At 38.9% G+C, this 12,325-nt stretch overlaps 1 long non-coding RNA gene across 1 annotated transcript in view; it reads left to right on the forward strand.

Moving 5' to 3' along the window:
- Positions 1 to 10,484: 10,484 nt before the first annotated feature.
- Positions 10,485 to 12,325, forward strand: part of LOC133645666 (uncharacterized) — a 47,791-nt gene continuing 45,950 nt past the window's right edge. Inside the window, exons 1-2 of the long non-coding RNA XR_009825171.1 lie at positions 10,485 to 10,605; positions 10,832 to 10,924. This is a non-coding gene — a long non-coding RNA (uncharacterized LOC133645666). The remainder of the gene's footprint in view (positions 10,606 to 10,831; positions 10,925 to 12,325) is intronic.

Consider the following 12,325-nt stretch of genomic DNA (forward strand, 5'->3'; position numbering starts at 1 on the left):
GAATCAGAATCAGAATAGTTTTTATTGCCATTGTTTGAGAACGGGTTCACAAATTAGGAATTTTTCTTGATGCAATTGTGCAAAATAAAACACATATAACACAGAATATGTATAACAACTGAGCACCACAGCTGCCGTACGGACCACAACTGAGAAACATACATTTTTTGGCGTTCCTCTAGGGGGCGCTCGCGGCCCAACAATGGGCCATGGCATAGGCGCATATCCTGTGGGTGCTCGGGCCCCGAAGCACCCACAATTCCGAGCACCCACGTAGGATTGATGGCAAATTATTTCTCACCACCAAGCAAAAACCGCGTATGCTCTGAAAAGTAGCGTCAGATTTACCGCCCGTCCGAGCACCCACTGGCATAAATGTAGATTGGCGCCTATGGGCCATGGCCCTATGGTTAAGAAACACTGCTTCAGATAATGTGCAAAAATAATACTTTTTGGTGTTGTAATATTGATATTCAGAACTCTCTGTGGCCATAAATAGTGATTAAATGATTCCCGGGCGCGGCTACGCTGCTGCCCACTGCTCCCCTCACCTCCCAGGGGGTGATCAAGGGGATGGGTCAAATGCAGAGGACACATTTCACCACACCTAGTGTGCGTGTGACAATCATTGGTACTTTAACTTTAACTTTAACTTAATGAGGAAAGGTTGTGTTGCTGTTGTGACAAAGCGGCAACATGTTGGAACTGAGAGCTACTGTTTGAGTGTTAGGGTAATAAGGCCAGAGCATCTTCTGCCGGGGCGCTACATTACTTACAAGACATTACTTGCACAATATCACCTTGAAGCATTTGTTGCCTGTGATGCTACTTTTTTGGTGTGGTTACAGCCCTTTACATCAGCACCGGTGATATTGTGGAATATTTGATACAAATCCCTATAGAGGGAAAATTAAACACAAAACATTAACAATCAAGCTGGTTAAATAGGTGACTCAACTGCTACTTTGGTGCCTTATTTACAAATGACTGAACTTATTTGTGTGATTGTTTTGTATTGCTGACATGTCAGGTGGGTATCCTGCAGGTCAAGAATTTCTTCTCACGTATTTCCTGCTAACCAGATTTTAATCTTTAGAGTTTTTGAAGCTTCAAAACATGAAGAAAGCACATTTTTAAGGCTTGCGAAACCTGTTGCGGTATTGTTTGATACATCATGAGTACAGGCAGCAGGCTCAGCAATGAATGCTAGGACTACAGTATGCCGTGAGTTGAGGAGATAATGCAACAAAAGGTAAAAGGTAAACAAGAGTGTCGGTCATTAATCAAGCTTTCCGCCGTGCCCTGCTGCCGCCACACCTTAGCTGGTTGTGACAACAGTGCCAGACGGAGCTGCCAGCCCACATCAACTCTCATATTTTAAGGTACGTTGGACAAGCTCAGGTCTAAATAAACACTGACATGACCTATTGACTCTCGACACATCCGGGATGCAATAAAACGTACATAAAACTGTCTGCCTTGTCCCACAATGACAGTATAATCAGAGCCAAACAGCCAATATTTTTGTTTGGCTTCTTCATGAGCGGCGAGCTGCAAGCCAGAGTGAGAGAGAGGAAAATGGCTTTGAAGGCTTTCAGCGTGCAGCCAGTTGCGGAGAACCGTGCACGTCGCTCCAATTGGTGCCTTTCACTCACACGCGCCTCTCCCGTCGCTACGCTCGCACGCAGCGTTTGACCCAAAGGGTGGCTGTTAATTTGGCATGGCCAAAACATGACTTGAAAGGGAATGGTGGCTCTGATATAACCACCCAGCGGGTAAGGGAGCATTGGACTTTCTTAAAACTTGTGTTGTACAATTTGGCACTGGACCAACATATCTAAGAAAAAACGCCGATAAAGAATTATTTTTTTTTAGGTTATGTGGGTTACATTTATACTCGAAAATAGCAAATAAAAACAACAACAAAAACAAAAAAAAAGTGATTGAAACACCCGCCTTGGTAAATGTTTGGCACACTCACTGGCTGTATTGACACAACACTGATATTGTGTCGGTGTTCCATATTGGCGCCATCTCCTGGATTAAAATAAAAGTCACTTCATTTTACATGCAGTGACTAATTAAAAAGTGAGAAACAAAATCAATTGGTAATAATATTTATTTTATTTTTTGACAATTAGCTGTGCAGAAATTAATATCAAACTTGCAACTCTGGCCAATGAGCCAAATTGCAAACAGGAAAATACTTTTGTGGTATACGATCAACAATATCACACACTTTTTCATTTTCTCATTCTCAGACTAAAACCAATGTCAAATACGACACTCCACCCCTTTGACTTCTTGCTCTCTTCTATTAAGCTTCTTTCTTGTGGATTTGGCACCAATTGCAGGGAGTACAATTTACAAATGAAAGCGCTCAAACATTCAAATTTTATACCTACATACAGTACTCTGTGGTACGCATACCACTAGTGGTAAGTGGTCTTCATCTAGTGGTATGCCAAATAATCACTTAATTAAATATTGTATTGATGTGACTCAAACCATTATCAAAGGTTTATAAGCCTTCAATGTAAGTCGTTACAATCCGACTACTATCGGCCATTGTCGATGCCAAAATAAACAATTGAGACACAAACAGATTTTATTTGATTCATTATTTAAGTAGAGTGTTTTATTTTCCTATATTCAAACACAGTGTTACTGTACAAACTGTGTGTAATGTTACAGTGGCCTAACATATTAAATATATTTGTTAAATACAACTTATGCCTTCTGTTTTTAATGAACACTTGGGCCTACTACACTACTGTAGTTTATTGTTGGTCTTTATGTTGGTAGTTGGAGAGCTAAGTGTTTTCTGAGGTTGTAGTTGGTGAAACATGTTTGAAAACCCCTGCTCTGTATCGTATATTGGATTTTGTACATGGCCAATTTGAATAAAAAAGGTATGGGGTAGAATCCCTAAGGCCCCTATTCGCCCTATTACACACTAGCAGTCACACACATTCCTCTTATTAGTATTCTCCTATCCAGCCTATGGACCAACCCACCCAACGTAAGTGTCGCATGTTGCGAATAAGATTGCCAGGCAGAGAATGGCGCGAGGCAGGAATAACTAGCTCTCTGATTAGTGAACGGGAGCAGGTGAGTGTCCCGACCACTAATCAGAGGCAGATGAAAAAAACTCAGTACCCATAGCAACAAAGTAAACAAACAAGGGTGCTGAAACAGAACTAAACAACTAAGGAAATTCAAAACTAAACAAAACATTTTAGTTTACCCTGAGGTCAGGATGGAGGTTAGGTCTTTTGAGCAGAGGATGAATAACTGCTTTTTTTTAATGTTAGGACAACAGTACCAGATACGTTAATAACATTTAGCACTGATGGTCCCATTATTACAAACAGCTACATGATAAGTTTTCCAGGAAGTGGGTCAAGTAAACATGTTGTTTGTTTTGTCTCATTTACAAGTCAGAGGAGTTCCGTTAATGTTATTTCTTCAAAAAGAGAGGGATTAATTTGGAGGGCAATATCCGTCTTACATAAATTCGTATCTGTGTTAATAGAACCCAGTTGGAGCTGGCACGCGTTATCTTTAATCTCCTTTCTAATAAATTCAATTTTCTTAGTAAATAATTTCCTAAAGTCATCAGCCGAGTGGGTGGAGCTACTGGGAGAAGTCCCTTGTTGGGTTGGCTATGCTACTGTACTGAACAATTATTTAGGATAGTTTTTATTGGCGCGGATGACATTGGACTAGTAATTAGTTTCCGCTAAGGTAAGCGCATGTTTATAATTTATTAATCTATCACTCCATGCTTGATGGAAAACCTTTAGTTTAGCCACCCGCTATTTGCATTCCAGCTTTCTACATGATAGTTTAAGAGCTCTGGTTTCTTCTGTAAACCACATGGTACGCCTTTGATGGGCCTTTTTTAGCTTTAGCGGTGCTATACTATTAATGGCGTAGCGCAGGGCATCATTAAAATTGTTGCTGAGGTTATTGATGGAGCCCACATAATTTGGGAATGGTGCCAATATCGAAGGAAGTAGGCTAGCAAGAGTCGTAGTTGTGATGGCATTAAAGTTGCGGCTGCTAAAGCATTGGTTATTAGTAACTTGTTGACAATGAGTCAGAACTTCAAATTTTATAAGGTAATGATTGGACATTACTTTAGTGTAAGGGAGTACCATAACTTTGGAGGTTGTGACACCCCTGACAAGGACTATAGGTCTATCATATTTATCGCTGCGATGCGTAGGTTCATTTATTATTTGTGTAAGACCACAGCTATCAATTAGAGTCTAGATCGCCATGTACTGCCATGTCTGACGGGGTATTCATACGAGTATTAAAATCCCCCATTATAATTATATTATCTATGTGCGTCACTAGATCAGCGACAAACTCTGAAAATTCACTGATAAAATTCGGGTAGGGCCCAGGGAGGCTTTAGATAACAGCCAGATGGATAGGTAGTGGTGTGACAGACCTCATAGTAAGCACCTCAAATGATTTATATTTATTACTTAGGTTAGGGATAAGGTAACGGTTTTCATTGGTTATTAATGCCTCGTTAAGTGGGGAAAATCAATCTGGTTTTAGCCAAGTTTCACTGAGACCAATGACGTTAAGATTGTTGTCTCTAATGACCTCATTAACTAATAACGTTTTGGGAGACAATGATCTGATGTTTAAAAAGCCCATATTATAGGTAGTGGGCTGTTTTGAGGCATTTTTGTTAATGGTAGCTGTAGTAATGATATTAATAACCTTATGCCTATTTTCTGTAGTGCGATTTAAATAATTTCGATCACATCTTGGAATTAATATGATGGGGATCTTGAGATTATTTGCTTGGTGCCGCAATATATTTAATGGGTCATAACTTGCCAACTCAGTAGAATGCATGTTCACCTCTGGCACAGTCACTACAGAAAAAACTTTACGGGAGTTGTGTATTATTCTACAATAAATGCTATGTGTGCAGGAATTTTCCACTCTGGCGCTGGTTAGTTTTACCTTAAGTGACTCCTCACTCTGGCTCACTGACACTGCAGTTCCCTGTGTCCAAGCTTGCTGTAGTGTAGTTAGTCAAGCTTAACTCAAATAGTAATATACTGTATATTTCTGGAGAGTGATGGCGCCTTCCCGGTTAGGGTAAAGGCCGTCCCTCCTCAGCAAGCCCGGTTTGCCTCAGAAAGAGGGCCAATTATCAATAAACGTTAGTCTCTGTTCTCTACAAAAACTAGCCAACCACTTGTTAAGCGAGACTATCTGCTATACCTCTCATCATGGCCTCTCGCATGCAGGGGGCCAGAGACAAGTACTCAATGCAGAGACATCTTTCTAGCGAGCTTACAAGTCCTAGCTTTTAAGTCTCATCCTAGTGTCATTGGAGCCGACATGTACAACTATGTTCGCGTAGCTAGTGGTGTGATTAGCCTGTCATATGTGTTTACTAAGCCTGTTGCCAGTCAGCTCCCTAAGACTAGCTTAAATTTTGGGTGCTCTGGCCCCGGGAATACGCTTAATTATGGCTGGTTTACTAAGCTGTCTATTCCGGGTGATGGAGTCCTCTATAACTAAGGTGTGGTGTCCGGTAGACTAGGGTGTAGGACTAGTTAAAGGGCTAAATCAATCATGCATCTCAACTGGTTCAGGCTGCTTAGGGCTGCTACAAGCTGGGCTAGTCAGCTCGCTACAGCTAACGCTAGCAAATGTGTCACGGCGTCTAATGTTATGAAATTACTTTGCTCTAACTGGCCGACACGGTCTTCTAGTAAGGACAACCTATCCATGAGAACTGTGCACGAAGAGCAGGCAGCCATACACACGTTGTTTCTTTCACCGAGTCGATTTATTGCTGTCTTCGGAGCTATAGGCGAAGAGTAGCAGCCGCATGAGGAAGCAGACGCTTTCGGAGCATAGTTGCTTTGGACCGCCACTAGCTTAGCTTCGTTAATTTAGCAGCTAGCAAGCTGAGATAGAGTCGGTGAGACAAAGAGTGGGTGCTTTGTAAGTTTGATAAGACCATACTTGCCAAACCTCCCGGATTTTCCGGGAGACTCCCGGAATTCAGCGCCTCTCCCGAAAACCTTCCGGAAGAAATTTTCTCCCGAAAATCTCCCGGAATTCAGCCGGAGCTGGAGGCCACGCCCCCTCCAGCTCCATGCGGACCTGAGTGGGGACAGCGGCGACAGTCTGTTTTCACGTCCGCTTTCCCACAAGATAAACAGCGTGCCTGCCCAATCACGTTATAATTGTAGAATGATTGAGGGTGAGTTCTTGGTTTCTTATGTGGGTTTATTGTTAGGCAGTTTCATTAACGTCCTCCCAGCGCGGTAACAACACACAACAACAGCAGTCACGTTTTCGTCTACCGTAAAGCAGTTCGTCTGCCGTAAACAGCAATGTTGTGACACTCTTAAACAGGACAATACTGACATCTAAATCTAAAAAAAATATATACATATATATATATATATATATATATATATATATATATATATATATATATATATATATATATATATATATATATATATATTTATATATATATATATATATATATATATATATATATATATATATATATATATATATATATATATATATATATATATATATATGTATATATGTATATATATATATATATATATATATATATATATATATATATATATGTATATTATCGGCCGATAAATGCGTTAAAATGTAATATCGGAAATTATCGGTATCGGTTTTTTTATTATCTGTATCGTTTTTTTTGGTTTTTATTTTTTATTTTTTATTTTTTTATTAAATCAACATAAAAAACACAAGATACACTTACAATTAGTGCACCAACCCAAAAAATCTCCCTCCCCCATTTCTTTCTGTTATCAATATTCTGGTTCCTACATTATATATCAATATATATCAATACAGTCTGCAAGGGATACAGTCTGTAAGCACACATGATTGTGCGTGCTGCTGGTCCACTAATAGTACTAACCTTTAACAGTTAATTTTACTCATTTTCATTAATTACTAGTTTCTATGTAACTGTTTTTATATTGTTTTACTTTCTTTTTTATTCAAGATAATGTTTTTAATTTAGTTATCTTATTTTATTATTATTTTTAAAAAGTACCTTATCTTCACCATACATGGTTGTCCAAATTAGGCATAATAATGTGTTAATTCCACGACTGCATATATCGGTTGATATCGGTATCGGTTGATATCGGTATCGGTAATTAAAGAGTTGGACAATATCGGAATATCGGATATCGGCAAAAAGCCATTATCGGACATCCCTAATATATATATATATATATATATATATATATATATATATATATATAGCTAGAATTCACTGAAAGTCAAGTATTTCATACATATATACTGTGTATATATATATATATATATATATATATATATATATATATATATATATATATATATATATATATATATATATATATATATATAGCTAGAATTCACTGAAAGTCAAGTATTTCATACATATATACTGTGTATATATATATATATATATATATATATATATATATATATATATATATATATATATATATATATATATATATATAAAATATACATGAAATACTAGAGTTGGTGAATTCTAGCTGTAAATATACTCCTCCCCTCTCAAACACGCCCCCAACCACGCCGCCCGCCCCCAACCACGCCCCACCCCACCCCCCACCTCCCGGAATCGGAGGTCTCAAGGTTGGCAAGTATGGATAAGACTACTAAATATGTTTGAGATTGAATAAAGACATATGTAAAACAATTAGAAGCAGATCAAAAGACAGTACTTAGCGTTTTCGCAGGAGCGAGTAGCAGCATATTTTTCCAGACGTGACATCCGGTACTCAGTTGTAATTTCTCGACAATAGGAGCAAAGGAACAATAACACTTTTTTTTTTCATCAGCATTGATTGAAGGTGCTGATTGAATATGCCTAACCCAAGGTCAACTTGCTGGATTAGTATCTGTTTAGCCATAAGGACTAAAAAGATACCTAAAATAAGGTAAAATCAGTTCTTCAGTAGGTAAAATCCAATCAGGACAGTATCTGGAAAAGTCATGTTAACAGCTTGTGCCTTTTTGAGGGACTACAAAATTGTGATGCTCATTAGAGTCTCCATGGCTCCACAACGGTTGAAGCAAAGTCAAAAAGACTAAAAAAGTTATGGAGGAAAACATTTTGATTTCTATGCCACACAGAACAGGAATATCCTCGTCTATATTTCACCCTGAAGTAGACGATGATGTATGACGTCACGTCTAAACAGGAACTGAATTGCACCGCATCATTCTTACTAAAAGCACAAATGGGCACACATTTTTGCACCGCAGAGTACGATTTTAGCTCAGTGAGTGTCTAACGCCTTAACTCTGTGTTCTTGGTGGGATGCCACCCCAGCAGGTGAAAAAGGAAAAATCTTGTGATGATAATCATAGAAGACGTGGTAATGTAAACTATGCAAATCTACAAAAATAATTTAAAAATAAACAATACATGACCTATTGCACAGCCATGTTAATCTGAAAGCAGCAGAATATCCCTTTTATCATATCTCACTGTCACTTATAATCAAGTGTAAATACACAATTTCAACAGTGCATTTATTTTACTTCTTCTCTTGCATGAGTAATCTGTACAAGTCAGAGATGAGGACGACAGGTTGGGACAGATTAAGTATGTTTACAATAGTTCCTATAACAAAAACTGATTCTAAAGCTAAACTAATTGCATTTGAATCCTAAAAATATGGAGGACATGATATGCACCTAAGAGAAACATTTAGGAAAATGTCTGCTGTGGAAACATGCCGATTATTACAAACTCATGAAGTTTGTTGTGTTTAAGTGTCATTACTCTAGATCACTTTCACAGTTCAGTAAAATCAGGTATGCATGTTCGGAATGCATGTTGAGTGTAAGATTTTGAGTTTTGTTGTGTTTTTATTTGGAAAGAAAATGGTGGGGCACCGAGCACTCACTGTACTGTAGGTATGCTCTATATCAGTACAATTACAGTACCTACTTTCTAATGTGTTTTTTTGTTTCCTCTTCTAGTTTCTTTTTTTGTAGTGATGCACAAAACAGCCATGATGTTACCATTAAAAAAATAAATAAATACTTGCAGAGTTATAGAGCGAGTTTATGGAGCACAAGCTAAAAACAGTCCAGTTGTTTTTAATGTTGTGGCCTGTGAGTTGCGCAATTCAGCACATAAAAAGCAACAATAATGACTGAATAGAGATCAAATGTATTTTAAAAGTGAGAGGTGTATTTGAGCTGACATGGGAAATGACAACGAGAAGCTGACAGCCTCACAGAGACAAAGGGCGAGTGTCAAGGTGATAGAGGAAGTGCTTTTCTCCTCTTCCTGCGCTCTGTGGCACAAGAATGAGGAGGATGTGTCCATATCCATTACTAAGTTAACAACGTCTCAGCTACTTTATAAGTGAAACCCAACGTTGAAAGACAAACACACTCTTCTGTGAGATGTTACTCAGGGTTTCCTGCCCAGGGATGCTAAGTCGTCCTTTAAAAACAAAACAGTGCTTACAGATCCGCCACAATGCCATCTTGGCATGGTGTCTCTGCTAACGCCAATAGGGAAATTCTTGGAAGGACAACTCCTGCTAAATGGACTCGTTCATCCAGTGGAGACACACATTTTCATTTTAACGCTAAAGCTTGTTCTAACTTACTGTCGGTGTAGAAAAGTCAAACTCTGCATACAATTTCATATGTACTACAATATTTTCCAATATTGTATTACAGCTTAGGTTTTGAATTTGGTACTTTTAAAGCTAGCTATCGAATTCCATCTGTACTACTAGGTATCGATTCACGTAAAATCACACGGTACCATATTTTCGATACATAGCTTTGTCCAGTGTTGGGACTAAAGCGTTACTAAGTAACGCGTTACTGTAACGCCGTTAGTTTCGGCGGTAACTAGTAATCTAACACGTTATTTTTTTATATACAGTAACTCAGTTACCGTTACTGCATGATGCGTTACTGCGTTATTTTACGTTATTTTTATGTAGTATCGGCTAGAAACTGAAGATCTTAGTGTGTTTTATTGGAGCGCTCCGGTGGAAAAGAAGAGGCGTGCTTTCCCCCACCCACAGAAAGCACGCCTCGCCGCAGAGGAGACGTTCCTCCAGAGCCGTACTTCGGGTCTAACAACCTTCACTTTACCCGGAAGAGGGTCTTTACAGCTGAGAGTGAATGACGAGCCCGGCGGTTTGTTGCAACTTTGTGACTTTATTGCACGCAGCCATCCAGGGGCGCCGAAAAGGGGGGGTTAAAGGAGACGGATTCTAGGGTCCTGATAACAATACCTTTATTTGTTTTGGAAGCATCAACACATGCAGGGCCCTCCCTTCCCCCCTCTATTTACGTAAAATGGTTCAGTCCGACTGGACCAGCTGCAGGTAGAGCACCGGCGATTCGTCACAGTCAGACAGCTCCACAGCGGGCAAAGCGGAGGAGACAGCAGTATGCCTCAAAAATCAGGCAGCCAAAAAAGAAAGGAAAATAAAATAAGAGAGGAGAAGGAGTTGAAGGCTCGACAATATGTCACCCAATATTTCCAAAAAAAAGGTGGGTTTGTTAGTTGTGGTGGAAAGTTATGCATATTAACTTTGTCCCTGTCTGTGGTAATAAGCTAGCTCACTTTTCTCACCATGTTAGCTCAAGAAAACTCTGGATTTTTACATTTTACTGCTATATTAGTTAAATAATCAATCCAGTCAAACATTTATCAAGCTGTTCTTATTCAATAATAGTTGATCTCCCCTCTGTCAAAATGATGCCTCATTCTGAACAGAGTCAAGTGCACCAGCAGCAGCAGCAGCTGTCTGTCAGCCCCCAAGTCCCCCTGCCCCTGAATCAGCCCCAGTGCCCCCACATGAGGAAGGAGGTGAGCAGCTGTGTGTGTTGAAATAATAATAATAATAATATAATACAAAATATAATACATTTTACTACAGTCTCAAGAATCAGTGGTGCAGCAAATAAATTACTCAAAATTAATTCCATTGTATTCAGAATACCATTAAAATGCATAATTGTATGTAAAATAGCATCAACAAATGTTGCCGCTGTGTTGGGGGCCCTGTAAAGATTCTTTTCATGGGGCCCAAAATCCCTAGCGGCGCCCCTGCAGCCATCCACCAAGCTAGAGCACCTACAGCACTCGCCGCTCCCTCACCTCTCTCGCCCACTCACTCACTGACGTCACTCACCTCTCATGCTGTCATATCTTAAAGGGCCACACACACACACACACATACGCTACTCTCATAACAACTAACAAGACATCATGGCGAAGCCAGAAGTCGAGTTTTTTAACATGGAGACATTCTCAATACTTTTCTTTTGTCGAGCACAAAGAAAATAACATTTTAGTTAAATGTAAGTTGTGTCTTGGATCAAAGATCCTATCTACTTAGAGTTAAAGTTAAAGTGCCATTATGTTGCAGCTATTTAAAATAGTTTTGTCAATTTTTTCTGGCCTGAAATAAATTGGCCCTTTGAAACATATCTTTGTCTTTGTGTGTTGTATGTAGACCACATTGCTTTCTGAGTTCAGTGATGCAAATGCATGTCAAGTTGATCAACAGATTGTATTATTCTCCAGTGCAATAACAGTACCGAAATGAAGGCTAAAAGGGCATTAATGGGAGCCTTAAAAAAAGAGGGAAAACAAGAAGTAACTAAATAGTTACTTTTCACAGTAAGGCATTACTTTTTGGTGTAAGTAACTGAGTTAGTAACTGAGTTACTTTTGAAATAAAGTAACTAGTAATTGTAACTAGTTACTGGATTTCACTAACTAACCCAACACTGCCTTTGTCACATCGGGTTGCATACTATTCACCGGCTCAAACTCTTGGTGGGGAAACAAGCACTCAATCGCTCAGAGTGGACTCAGCCAAACTGCTTCTAGATAATGTTGCAATTTTCAATTACAGCAAAGAAAGTACACCTGATATAAATTGCTCTATTGAAGAGTAGTACTTTACTAATAAAACATGCTAATTTACATTTTATATGCCATATACATGCTACTGATTAGCATTATTGAATTTACATGGGGATTTCAACACCTCCAAATTTAGTAATGCAAACTATTACTAAGATGCACGGTACAATCAAACAGCTTGTGAGTAATAAGTATAATACTTACAGCATAAACACCTTGTAGGGCTCAACATACGACTAGACTGGTATGTTCAACTTAATGGCAAGGACTACTTCCTGGCTAAAGCAACACCCCATAGTCTATATACTACTGCCATCTGGCATCTTGAAATTGTAA

This window comes from Entelurus aequoreus, linkage group LG03 (assembly GCF_033978785.1).
Source record: "Entelurus aequoreus isolate RoL-2023_Sb linkage group LG03, RoL_Eaeq_v1.1, whole genome shotgun sequence".
Taxonomy (NCBI): domain Eukaryota; kingdom Metazoa; phylum Chordata; class Actinopteri; order Syngnathiformes; family Syngnathidae; genus Entelurus; species Entelurus aequoreus.